Source organism: Oreochromis aureus, linkage group 6 (genome assembly GCF_013358895.1).
Source record: "Oreochromis aureus strain Israel breed Guangdong linkage group 6, ZZ_aureus, whole genome shotgun sequence".
Classification (NCBI taxonomy): Eukaryota; Metazoa; Chordata; class Actinopteri; order Cichliformes; family Cichlidae; genus Oreochromis; species Oreochromis aureus.
The window spans coordinates 23,177,932-23,191,425 of NC_052947.1; the positions used below are offsets into that span (position 1 = coordinate 23,177,932).

At 41.5% G+C, this 13,494-nt stretch overlaps 1 protein-coding gene across 1 annotated transcript in view; it reads right to left on the reverse strand.

Annotated features, from left to right (window-relative positions):
- The window catches only part of pcdh7a (protocadherin 7a), a 40,409-nt gene that overhangs the window by 6,761 nt on the left and 20,154 nt on the right, over positions 1-13,494 (reverse strand). The gene's annotated exons all lie outside the window — the stretch shown is intronic.

Consider the following 13,494-nt stretch of genomic DNA (forward strand, 5'->3'; position numbering starts at 1 on the left):
TTATTTAGGTTTTTCGGGGGTAGTGACGAGGGTTGACACAGATGATGTAGAAGTCTAAAAAATGCATTTTAATATGATACACTAGGCATTAAAGGGTTAATTTTTTAAAAAAGAATGTAAAACTACACATTTGTGATCCACTTTAAACAATTTGCATCCTTATACTCTTTGGGCTCCAGTTCCAGAGATATGAGATATCAAAAGATCTGACAAGCGTTATCCTTCATTTTATCTTAGTTTAGAAGTAAGCCAACTCATCATAATGTAGAAATTTATTAAGCTCTGAATTGCAAAAAATAAATAAGAACTGCAACTTTCAAAAATAGGCTGGACGCGTCCTTGCGACACAAACCACTGAACCATCTCCCATCAATAACAAACAATCTAGTTCTGCAGTGTAAGTGGTTTCAGGAGTGAATTACATCATTCATGCAAACTAAGCGTCGCACCTGCTCCAGTTTTAACGCTCAAATCACCCCAGTCTAGTTAGCAGAGCGGTTTTCACTTTGGGGCGAGACAGAGAGGATAAAGATTGTTATAAGTTCACGCTGAGAGGCTATCAGTGAAAGTTAAACGACGCTGTCTGGCCTGAAGGGATCACTCTGCACCAGGAAGCCCATTTCTGTATAACCCCCCTTCCCCCACAAACCCCTTTCATACTCATTTATCTGGTCACAAAATTACATCCCTTTCAACCTCGATCTGCTTTGAAACATGCAGCGTATGGGGAGGAAGTGACTGAGCAGAGGACGGAAGCAGATTAGGGTGGACAAAATGTCAGCTCAGAAAGTCACCTCAGGATAATCGGGGAGAAAAACTGATGGAGGGCTGCAATAAAAGTCCGGACCGTACCAAATCTTCCTTTTCTTTCAAACACACACACAAGCGCACACAGAAAGAAAAGAAACATTTGAACGAGTTCACCTAACGAAGGCACAAGACAAGATGAGAGGGGAACACAGCAAAATTAATTAAGCAGAAACGGGAAATTAATGGAGCACGTGTTTCTTCTGCCACTTCTTAACAACGTTCAGATAAAATGGGGATGAGAAAAAGTGACTCAGACAACAGAGATGGGAGGCACGTGCAAGGGTGAGGAAAGAGACGAGACATTAGAGTCTAATGGAAAACCAGTAGTTCTTGGAACCTCGGTGGCTTCATTTTTACTCTCCACAGACAGAGCAATGTATTTTTAGAGCGTTCACTTAGTTGAAGCAGCTCAACCTCTTTTCCACTTATTCAAACAGGGGGCAACAGCTCAGAGAGGGAACAGTGGATAAATGAGTAGAAGCTGGGTGTAAAGAGTCAGCGAGAACATGAGTAAGGAATATTTTGGCTCTTTTCTGCCAAGAAAATGTGGGATCACATTCTGATCATAAAATAATATTAACTCAACATTACGGCAGGATGTGTTTTCATGATCACAGATTTATTTCATGAAAATAATGATGAAAAATTATAATAATTTCTGATCACAAGGCCACAAGAGGGGCATGCAATCCTTCACGTGTTCAAGGGATATAAAACAGGAAAAAGAAAGAAAGATATTCTCATGTATGACTTTGACAAAACAAACTAGCCCCCAATAAAAGACTGGGTAAGCTGACTTTAAGAACGCAGTCTGCTGTTCAGAAGCTCTTTCCCGAATCCGTTAATTTCTTTTCTTGCCCAGTTGAGAAAAACGCTCGGTATCTTACACAATAGAAGATATTTCAACCAGTATAATTGCACAGTTGACATTTCTCCCTGTTCAATCTGAAAAATGTCCAGAATAAAATAAAAATCACTTCTATTTTGATTGTGTTCAATAACATCAAGGATGTGCCATTACATCTACCTGAGTGAGGAAATACACAACTTAAGAAAAGAGGTAATAATCGTATTTTTGTGCAACTGGGTATTTTGCTTCAAGAGGGCAAAGCCGTCAGTAAACAGAGGTATAGTGAGATGACAAGTAACAATAACACTGTCAGTATGCTTTATATTAGCTACTATGCTAAGAAAGTTAGCGTGTGAGCAACCTTTGCTAATTGAGCAGTTAGTATAAAGTGTAAAGCTGCGGCTGCTGTGTCGAAAGATCTGATTCAGCACACAAACTCTTCATGTCCTCTTCATGTGGTTATTGAGCAATTACTCAGTGTGCTCAATAAAGACGTGAAAAGCACAGCTGTTTACATGTTGCTAGTCTAGTCAGACTGCGGTTGTCTATAATTGTGACATGAAGATCAGATAACACATTATGGGCAATCGATGTAGAGATCGCGGCCTTTCCAAAGGCTTAACAAACTTTTTCTTAAAGCTGTACTTCTAATTATCGGATTCTTAGCTCTGTGGCTTAAATGTAACATGCCAGCTACATGAGAGGGGGTAGGATTACTGTGTAAGTGTAGAAATCCAGCTTGCACCACAGAGCACGCCTTGATTTACAAAGAGTGAGCAGCAGCTTATTGCACAACTGGTGCCGGTTGCTTCTCTGTGTGTTTTATTACAGATCTGATCTGTTCAGCCACGATTCCGTCTAATTCAATTTCCCTCTAACCTTGTTTCTGGCCAGACTTGCCCCCTTTCATTCCTTCATCCTGGTTATTTTTTATTTTCTACTTCTCTCCCGCTTCTCCCCCTTCTTCGCTTCGGCCAATTCTACAGTCACCCCCTCTCCACAGCTGTAGCATAGCTCTCCCTCTGTCCTCCGTGACTCCTGTTCACTTCCTCCATCTCCTCCTCAAGCCTTTCTTCTCCTTGCCAGTCAGCGTTATGATGTGGCGATCGATGATGTGTCCTTGACCTCGTTATGAGTCCCTCTCTGCTTCCCCACAGCGGGCTTTATTGACCCATAACTTCTCTACACTCTCAAAACCCCCTTTTCCAGCGTCTTCTCACATCCTCTGCCTTAGCCTCATTGACAAACCTCGCTTCTTTTCTTTTGCCTAATCCCATATTTTGGCATCTTCTAGTCATTACATTCTATGACTCCACATTCTGCCTCAGCTCCTCTTGCTACTTCACATTGTCGTCTCACTTTTTCCTTTTCGCTCTCACTCACCCTCTGCTACCCAGTAACCATTTGAACATCTTTTTTATTTTGTGAATATGGCTTTCTTAAAAAGCTTTTCACATCTCCGCCTCCTTTGCTTATACCTGCGATGTGTCTCCTACTCTCTCCTTGCTTCTTTGCCAGCTTCTACCTTTGCACTGAAAAACCTCCTTGATGTTTTCCAACCTGACTGACAAAAGCACTTTTGTGTGTGCATGTGCACTTTCTCTAATTTGGAGGAGGAACTTCAAAAAAGTCTCATTATTTTAATAAGTAACATAGTGCTATACTCAAATATCAACTGAATGTTAAAACACATTTATTAGTTTCAAAACACACACATGGATGAACTGGCTAAGGTCCAGTGTGGCCTATGAATTCATGCCTGATGGAGTATTAATTGAGTCTGACGGAGGACATAAAAAAACCCCTTCCCCTTAATCTGACACGGGCCATTACAGTCCAATACTGACATGGGAGCTTCGCTCATCTGCACAGCAAAGTGAGCGAGTGTGAGTTTCCGCATTTGATCGACTATGTTTTCATATGTGTGTGTGGATGTAATGCAACTATATTGTACAAACATATGACCATCCTGGAAGTTGGTCTGAAGTTATTTCTGGCAGATCGAAAGAGTGAATCAAAAGGAAGCATGATGGGTCTGAACTAAGAATAAACTTAACCATCTGTATCTTGCAGCTCTGAAGAGAAAAAAAAAAGAGTTCCTAATATAGCTTTCATTTCAGGGCAAAAACCGTGTTGCAGACTGTGTGTGTGAGTGTGTGTATATGCATATGAGTGAGACTTCTCACATTTATGTTTGTGTTTGATAGCCGTGTACGAGTGTGAGACTTTCAAAACCTGCAAGATGTGTTGTGTCAGCCTGTGAGAGTAGTCGCACATCCGTGTGCGTCTGTGTCTGTAGAATGTGTGTGTGCGTGCGTGCACAGGTTGGCTCAGTCATCAAGGTAATTAGTGTGTAAACCTCCTTGCTGTCGGTTCAAAGAGAATTAACGAGCTCTAGTTAATTAACAGTCTCCCTCTCTTCTTGTTACATGTGTCTGCATATTCAACACATGTGTGTATCTGCACATCTGATTCTTGGTCTGTGTGTGTGTGTGTGTCTGTGTGAGAGAGAGAGCATTTGGATGTGAGAGTGTGTTTGTGTTTGTTTATGCCCTGGTACACTCTGGTCTGCATAATGAACTGACAGGATGCGGCTTATGCATAAACCAAAACTACAAATATGGTTGTAGGACTGGAGCCACAGTTCCCTTTTCCTCTCTGCTCGTTCTCCTTGATGTTTGACATCACCTTTGTATAGGTGGAGAGCCACTGCGGCTCATTTTTAGAAACCAAGTGTGTTGGGTTGTAACAGTGCATAGACAGGGGGACAAATTCCCATCATGAGCACAGATTTGTTCAAATCATGTTGCATGAGTGAGACACATTCAGTAAATACAGACCAAAAAATGTAAAATAATTCATTTGACGGATTGACTGATATGACTTTTTAAATGCTGAAACATAATATAAAATCATTATCCATTAAAAATAGTTGATGATAGCTTTTAACTTCTGAACTGACAATTGATAAAAGTCAGTGTAATTAGGTTTCGGCTAAACATACTTAATGACCATAATAATTGGTTTTCTTCTTTGTGGCTTCTTTCTTTTATTCAAGAAAACAAAACTATAAAAAGAAGTGTAAAATGTAACAGGCTGTGGCAGAACAAATATTAAATTTATCGACTGAGAACTGGAAATGCTAGTGTTGATGATGATTAATTTTTATCTTTATAATTCATAATGACGTTAGCCGGTCCTACTGCCCGGCATCAAAAGTGTTGTGATGGATTATGCTTTCATCTGTCTTTGCCCAACATATTGCTGCATGTTTGCATTTGTTGCTGTTTGCTAAAAATAAAAAACTGGATGTTAAAAGAAAAAGTGTTTTTCCCGTGTTGTTAATATAGTTCTTTTGAAACAGGCCAAAGTCGGTTTATTCACCGAGTCCAACGTCAATCAAGCAGACAACAAACATCCTGTTTGTAATCGCTCCCTCCAGACACCTGAAATTTTCCTTACGTTGACTGAGGGGTGCAGCGGTGTAATTTCCCTGGCAGCGTTCCTTGAATCGTGATTTAATCCTGAGAACACATTACGTTTGATGGCGTGCATCAATATTTTTAAAATAAGATATTTTTAGGCCAGAAATTGGATTGTGTGACCGATGTGGGATACTGAAAGTCTTAATTAAAGACCAGATTTATGGAATTCTTTAAGAGGCTTAGCAGCTCTAGTGGGCAGGATGACCTCTTGAATGATTAGAATAACCCTGGCATTTAAGCATAATATGAGTAATGACTTAATAATCAGTTTTTAAAAAAATTAAATTAGAGATTAAACGAGTACATTGCCCTAAAAAGCTTTTAATATACAGATGACTGAAGTAAATAGCAATCTATTCTTTGGTTCTGTACAAAGCTGTCAAAAAAAAATCACAGGGTTGGCAGTCCAGTCCCTGGCCCCTCCACCTTAGGCAGGACAGTCAACCCTAAGTTGCTCCTGATGGGCGGTGAGCGTCATACGTCAGCTCTACTGTGAGTAGTGTTGCACGATAAAGGATTAAAAATGCCTTAAAAGTGCAGATCATTCAACATAGCTATTTTTTATTAATAGATTATATCACCTTATCCCGATTCTCATAATCTGGGAGTTTATTTACTATCTAAAAAAATACCAGACCTGATAAAATGTCAGCGTAATGCTTATTACAGCTATAACTGTGTGGAATAAGTAAGGTGATATTGCACTATACTACCAGAGCACACACTGAAAACTAATATGCTCCTGTTGACACCACATGGGTATAGTCCAGACTTCATATCCGGAATGCTGATCAGTCAAAATGACCTTTGTTTCTGCTCTTTTGTTTTGCCGCCGTTTAGAAATCATGTTGTGCTAATGCAGACAGCCAACGTGCGTGTGCTCATACTTTAAGAGTAGAGCGAATATTGGAATGAATAAGTGAACTCAATAACATTGGCCAGATTACAATGCAAAGATTATTGAAAAATAATGAGCTTGTATTGACTGCTTTAAAGCGGGCATCCTTACACTTTGCATGATTAAACTGCCATGAAAAAGGCGTTAATGCAGAGACACTTCTTCACTGTGGATTCACACAACGTGGCTCTACGGATGACATGTTGCATGACTTGCATTTAACTTCAAAGCTTGCTTTTCCTTGCCTTTCTTTGCTATTGTTTTCTACCATTTTAATTGCCATTTAGATTCTCTGGCTCCAGATGTCTTGTTTCATAACTGTAAGGGATTTTTTTCTTTTTACAAGCACCTTAAGTGTGAAATTTGTTGGTGAAAAAAAACCAACAACACATGAATATCTTTGTTGTTTTTTTTTTAAATCTAATTTGCACAAACAAAGTTCAGTTCTACTCCAACACTTTTTGCTATTTCTTTTCTTCTGTCTTTTATCATCATGTCAAAGAGTCCAATAAAATAAATGAAACTAAACTTTAGCTGAGAAACTGAGTTAATTGGTAAAATTCTTCTGATCTTAATAAAATCTCCAAGAGTTTATGAGAAAACCTTTTGAAACCTTTTGCTGTCAACTGTTAAGTTATGCATCAAAGCCAGTGAGGAGGGGAAACAGTGAAGCACGCTGACAGAAAGCATCTTTCAGTTACTGGCAAACAGGACAGACGGGTTAACAATTTATTTGACGATGATATATTTACACTGGTTATTTAAATATAGAAATGATCTGCAACTTTGTTCAAGCCCTTAGTGGTGTAATGGAGTGACGTTTCCAGTGCCGTAATGCAGTTTCTTAAGGCTATGTTGAAAAGAGCAGACATCCTGCTTACGCAGTGTCACCGCTGGGTCAAGCAGACAGGTACAGACATGTGTCAAGAGACTACGTGGAAGGGAGTGACAGATGATGGATGGAACAACTGATCAGAGGTGGGATGAGGAAAAAAATGTCTGTTAATCAGTATTTGTAGTCAGGTAAATATAAAATAATAAAAGGAAGAGACTCAGCATGACCACAGACTGTCTGAAGTAGAAGTGAAGAAGAGATGAAGAATGTCGTTCAGAGGGAGAGACGCGGACTGTTGTGGCATTTGCAGAATGCACAAAATGGTTTGGAGCAGGTTGAAACTCAGCTCAGGGAGGGATGAAGCAATATGAGTGGCATTTCTTCAGCTGTCTGGCCCAGTGATGTTGATGAGTCAAGGCGCCTTATTATCACAGCGCACACTCACGCACTCGCAGACATGCATAGCTTCCACGCTGATGCCGTAAATGCGCACTTCAGCCACACTTGCTTGCTCACACTCACACTTGCAGGTGTGCACTTTAACACACACTCACAACGCATCTATAACTATGCAGCATGTATGTTGCAGTGGGACCACCTCTGCAGTAACAGCAGTCCTCCCTTATCCATGCTTCTGCTTTTTCCCTCCCTTCCCATGTTTCTCTACTCTCCTTCACCCTTTGTTCCCTCACCCCCCACTTTCTCCCCTTTCATTTCCTCTTTCTTTTTCATTCCCCTCATTCTGCAGTTCACCGGTCTTCTCTCCCTCTTTCCCTCCCCTCTTCCTTTCTCTTCTTTCCTCTGTCTCAGTCTCTCGCTCTCCATTGCTCCCTCTAGAAGCAGGTGATGTAGAAGGGTGCTCAGCAGTATCTGACTATCAGGCCTGACTCTGTGAGAGGAATGATAATCACTGTGCTGCACTGCAGAGAGAAAAAGAAGAGAGGGAGTGAGAGAGAGAGAGTAAGAGAAAGAGAGAAGAGGGAGGGATAGGGGGTATGAGGTAGAGAAAAAGGGGGGCAAGTGCGGCAGTAGAAATGAGGGGGCAAATTAAAGTGCGTGGGGGGGTGGAGACGCGGAGGGCAAGAGAGCGGGACAAAGAGAAAAGAGGCAAAGGAAAAGGAGAAATATGGGGAGAAGGGTATAGAAGAAAGAAAGACCGGATTACAGAAATTGAGCAGTGCTTTAGTAACATGTTACCTTCTTGGTGTCACGCTCCCTCTTTCCCCTCACAGGAGCACCTTCTCTTGTTCCACTCCCCTAATCTTTTCCCCTCCTGCATACACACTTACACACAACCACACTCGCACTCCTCAAACAACACCACCCCTACCACCACAACAGCTTGTTGTACAACAGCCCCGCGGTATGAGGGAGAGCCTTAGCCTTGTGTCTGAGCGCCAGAGAACATTAACTGCAGCAGCGAGGTCATCTGATCGGCACTATGCGGACCCATTCGCTCCCTCTCTCCACACTCCTCTTCAGAATGCTGCAGTCTGCTGCAAGCCCTCCGGTGGCAAACACTGGAACTACGAGCCTCGCTGACTTCTGACACGCCTGTCCCGCTTAACAGTTTTTGCTTTGTGCGAGGCACGTTTGTGATTTGTTGAAGCTTTGTGAACTTCAATCACTTTCTCTTATTGGCTCCATTTAGAAATAAAACCGTGAGTCAGCTGTGCACCATTTTAGCCCTAACTAGTTATTTTAAGTGAGTGGATGTTTGCAGGTATTTTCTGGATGACTGTTTGTGCAGAGGCAGACAGGCAGAGAGACTGTTTCGCTGCATGTGGATCGACTGCTTCGCCATCCACCACAGCTTTATTACCATCAATCTGTCCACTCTGGCATTGTGCTTTCTCCCTTCTCCCTGTCTCCATCTGGGCTCTCCACCCTGCAGATACACATTGAAAATCATTGACTCTATTCACAGCATCGGCCCTTTGAAATGTTTATCCTTTTGTGCAGCCGTGGCTGTCTATAGGGGAAAAAAACAAAACAGAAACAAAGGCTCATAGTGTGAGATGTGAAACGAGGCTTACCGGACAAATGCCCATGATTCAGATTAGCTCCTTTGTTGGTGTGTGTGTGTGTGTGTGTGCTGGTGGTGTTCATCACTTTCCAGTGGTAGTCCTTAAAACAGTCATCTCTTATAATATCCATGACAGCAGTCATTGTTAAGAAAGATGCAAACAGGATGGCCGCGTACAACTGGCCTTCTGTGTGCCTGCATGAGTAAGAGAGACCATACATATGCATGCCTGCTATTTAGATGGTATTTACTGCCCATTCTGTCTTCATGTGTGTGTGTCTGTGTGTGCGTGTATGTGTGAATTTGTACCATTAGACTAATAGTATGCGTGTTAGGAACAGGCTTTTCCCACCCACTGCTATTGTCCATTAAGGTTGACCAGATGAAGAGTGAACAATAGCTTCTCTGTGGGGGCCAGTGTATGAAAGAGTAAAAGTGAGGATGAGGCTAAAGATACGTACTTTCTGCAAAAGGCTGGCAAACAAGATCACGCAAACAAGATCACACATCCACGCGCAGGCACACACAAACACAACCTCCCTGTTGAGAGTGATTAGGAGTGCTGCTGTGAACAATAGATAGAGTCAATAAAGGACCTCAGAGACGTCCGGATACAAGAGCAAGGTCTCTTTCCCCCTGCTCCCTCCACCACCTCTACCTCGATTCACACTCCCATTTTTTTCTCCTTCACACCGTTTCGCCTCGTGTACACTTTCAACTCTTTCGGTGCGGCGTTCTTCCTCTGTCAAACAAGACCGCTCTTCCTCCCCGACTTTCCAAACTATTTCATTTGTCATATCTTACCCAGCTTTCTCCATAACCCTCTCATTTTCTTCTTGTTTCTCGTTGTTTCTCTACCTCCCCCTCACATATACTTTGTCTCCTTTGTGACGCTCCTGTCTTTTGTGAAATGGGCGGACGGGCTGAGCTGACAGAGGCTGACACGATGGAGCGCCATGGCAAACTGAAATCCATCCTGTCAGTTTAGAATCAGTGTCACTCATTTTACAAGGTTAAAGATAGCTTTGCCTAATGTGCTGTCAGATACAAACAAGCACGTACACCGCATAGGCCTTGCCACACATAATCACAACCCACATATGCGTATGCTATAACTCTGGCACGCACAAGTACAAACACACACTCACACATGCGTGCTCTGCACTCCAGGCGACTGCCACATTAATTCACCTGCCTACATATAAAATGGCATATTTGTACATTAGTTGTGGATCTTTCAGATTGTGCGCTTATACTTTGTGGGGACATAAATTTATTTACATCATCACATTGTGGGGACCAACTTCCCATTTGGGAACCATAAACAAGTCCCCATAATAACCAGGGCACAATTCGGAGGTGAAGACATGGTTTGTGAGCAGGTTTAGTTTAAGGTTAGGGAAGAGAAGCAGTTAAGCAAATAGCAGTTATGGTTAGTGTCAGGAGAAGCCTTCAGATAAAAAAATTAAGTCAATTTAAAGTCCTCTAAAATGATTTAAACACCACGGTGTGGGTGTATGTGCATGTGCAAACCCCTTTACAGCCCTATCACCCCCGTGACAGACACAGTGCCACAGAAATGTCTTGGGGTGCCTCGCCCAATGTCTTGACAATAGTCTCAGTGTGTGTGAGTGACAGAGAGTGGCTCGGGGACACAGAGGGGGCGTTATACTGGGTAGACGACACGCACGAAGATGTACAGGCACACACACACATACACACACGCACATTAAAGAGAGAAGACAGTGCACTCTTTCTCTCCCTCTGCACTATTTCTCATTCCCTCTCTCCCTGACGCAGAGAGACTCAATCATTCTCGCACTCTGTCTCCTTTGACGCATAGGAAAAACAAAATAACTGCTCCCTCACTCTCTCCTCTTTTTTTCTTTGTGTCTGTGTGTGCGTGTGTGCATGCGTGTACAAACGCAGACTGTATAATTAATACGGCTTTCATTTTCTTTCAGCTATGAAGTATGCTTTTGGTATGCAAACAGACTTCTTGCATGCGAGTGTGCGTGTGTGCGTGATAACATGTGTGAGTCTGCGCGTGCGTGTGTTCGATACACCAGAGACCAAGTGCAAAGTTGGGCCATTGAGCGGATGGAGAAGGAAGAAGGAGAGTTAATTAGAAAGCAGGGGAAACTCCAAAGCGTCCCTATCGATAACCTCACACCACACTTCAAGCGTATATATGTACATTGGCTTTTGCAATCCCCTTTGAAAATTATAGTTCGGCATTAGGGTTAAGAAAAGGCTCCCGTGAAGTCATATTCAGCAGAGTTTCAGAGAGCTGAGCCTTTTACTCAGAAGTCTGCCTGATTATTATGCGACTCTTGGCATTAAAAAATGTTTAAAAGTGCAAATTATTCCACAGCTAATTCAGTAAAAATAGTTTAGATGCTGTTTGTCTGCAACATAAAACTACAGGTATAGATTGCACTTTTAAGGTGTCAGTAAGGAACCTCATTAGGGTTCATTTTGGGTGAATGAGGATTTGGATATGGTATTTTGAAATATAACCATCTATATAATATCTGTAACATTTTCTTTATGTACTGATTCAGTGCTTCTGTTTTCAGGCTTCAGGGCTTAACTGCAGATTATTTTCCCAACTCATTAATAATTTAGTCTCATTAGCCCAATAGGCTGACAGAAATTGCCATTTGTAACCAACCAAGAGTCCAGACTACATATTCAGTATGCTGGCATAGAAGATGAAATGAAATTCAACCTGTTTTCATGCCTAAAAATTACATAAATTATTAAATACTGAAACTGTTGTAGTCTACAGCTCTTTCATGGTGTCCATCTGCAGAGGAAGCTATGTGTTTTTAGAAAGCATTGATCTTTCAAGCTTTCTTTTAAGCCATGAGACAACAATCCAATTACTTTTTCAAGCTTATTCAAGGAAGAAATGTATTTTTCAGCCCATTAGGGGGATTTAATCCCCTTACTTTATCTGAAAACTAATTTTCACAAGACAGCAACAAGACCTCTAATGTATACAATATTTCAGCAACTTAAGCACTATATATATTGAAAACTTTGAGTTTAAGTGGAGCACTTTGTAGATGCAAATACATTCACTGATCTCTACACGGGTTCAGACATGATATGCGCAATTTGGATTCCTCACAGTCCAGATCTCACATTCTACACAAATCCCCAAACGGGAATAAGAAATGAATTATTAAACCATTCATAATGATCATGCCATGTAAGAGTAACACCACTTTGTAAAAGTCACACAGAGACACTTTCTTGCAGGAGCGACTTATTAATCAGATAAAAAAAAACAATTTTTTTGATATTCAATTAGTCAACAATTTTAAATTCAGTGTTTGATCATCCATAACTACACCGTTACTGCTGCTGCTGTTGCCTTTTGGTTGAGATCTACTAAAGATCTACTGCAACCTGGAATGGTGAGCACGCTTAACATCTGTCTTTTAGAAAATTCAGAGAAAAAAAGGGGGAAAAAGAAAAAAAACAACAACAAAAAACCCCCCTTCAGAGCATGTTAAGGTGAAATCGTTGATTCAACATATTTTTGACAGAAGACTCCCTGCAAAGGCTCTGCAGGATTTAAAAGGGCCGCTGTCAGCAAAGGCCGGCATTAGAAAACACTCTCACACATCAAATTCTAATCAAAGCCTGGTCTTTTTAACAGCCGTGAAAGCTTTTATGTTAACACGACACCACGACCAAAGCTTTATTCACGCTTTTAAAAAGAGACTGACCCAAGCATGTGTGTGTGTCTGCACCTGACAATACACCATATCTGTGTCAACACACTCTATCCTTGCTTCTCATCTTACTGGTGATACCGTGTGTGACTCCCCTAACCATGAATAAATTGTCTGTGATCCGCGCTTACAAAGTGTACACCTGTGTGCGTCTTTGTATGGATGCAGGTAGGGATGTGTATATTTTCCAAGCTGTCTCAAGTTGTCGGCTCGGATGTGAGCATTCTTTTATCCAGCCAATTAGAGGTTGCCATTTCATCCCATGGAAACCTGTTTGGGGGCCTAATTGGAAGACGTATTTGCATGACTTTGATTTCAGTTTCTTAGTGCGCTTGTTTTAAAGCTTCTGTGTGCATATGCGGATGTGAGTAATGTTCAATAAAAGTGAGTTTTTTTGCTTTTACCCCCTTTTTCCTCAAGTGCTGTTAGTTGCTATCTTCATATTAGCGCTGTATTTGTGAAACAAGAGGAGAACCTCTTAAATAATGTATGTCTGATTTGTACCTGTGCACCGTTGACCCATTAAGAACCAGCTTTATGGTAATGCCTTGCTATTACTGTGCTATATCAGGAGAAAGTCTTTGACTTTAAGTGTAGTTTGATTCATCACGTTCACTGTGTTTTGGCTCAAAGTGTCTGTATGGGAACATAAATCATGTCAGTTTATGCGTATGGAGGTAGTTCTTCCTTTCCAAAGTCCAAGAGAACAAGAGTGTGTGATTTCACAGCCTGTGTGAAAATGTGTGTCTGTCAAACAGGTCAACCTGTTTTAACATCTCTGTTTGAAGACACTGGCTATTTCTCAGGGCTTGGGTCAGCTAGATCTTTTGGTCTGTGTGGAAGT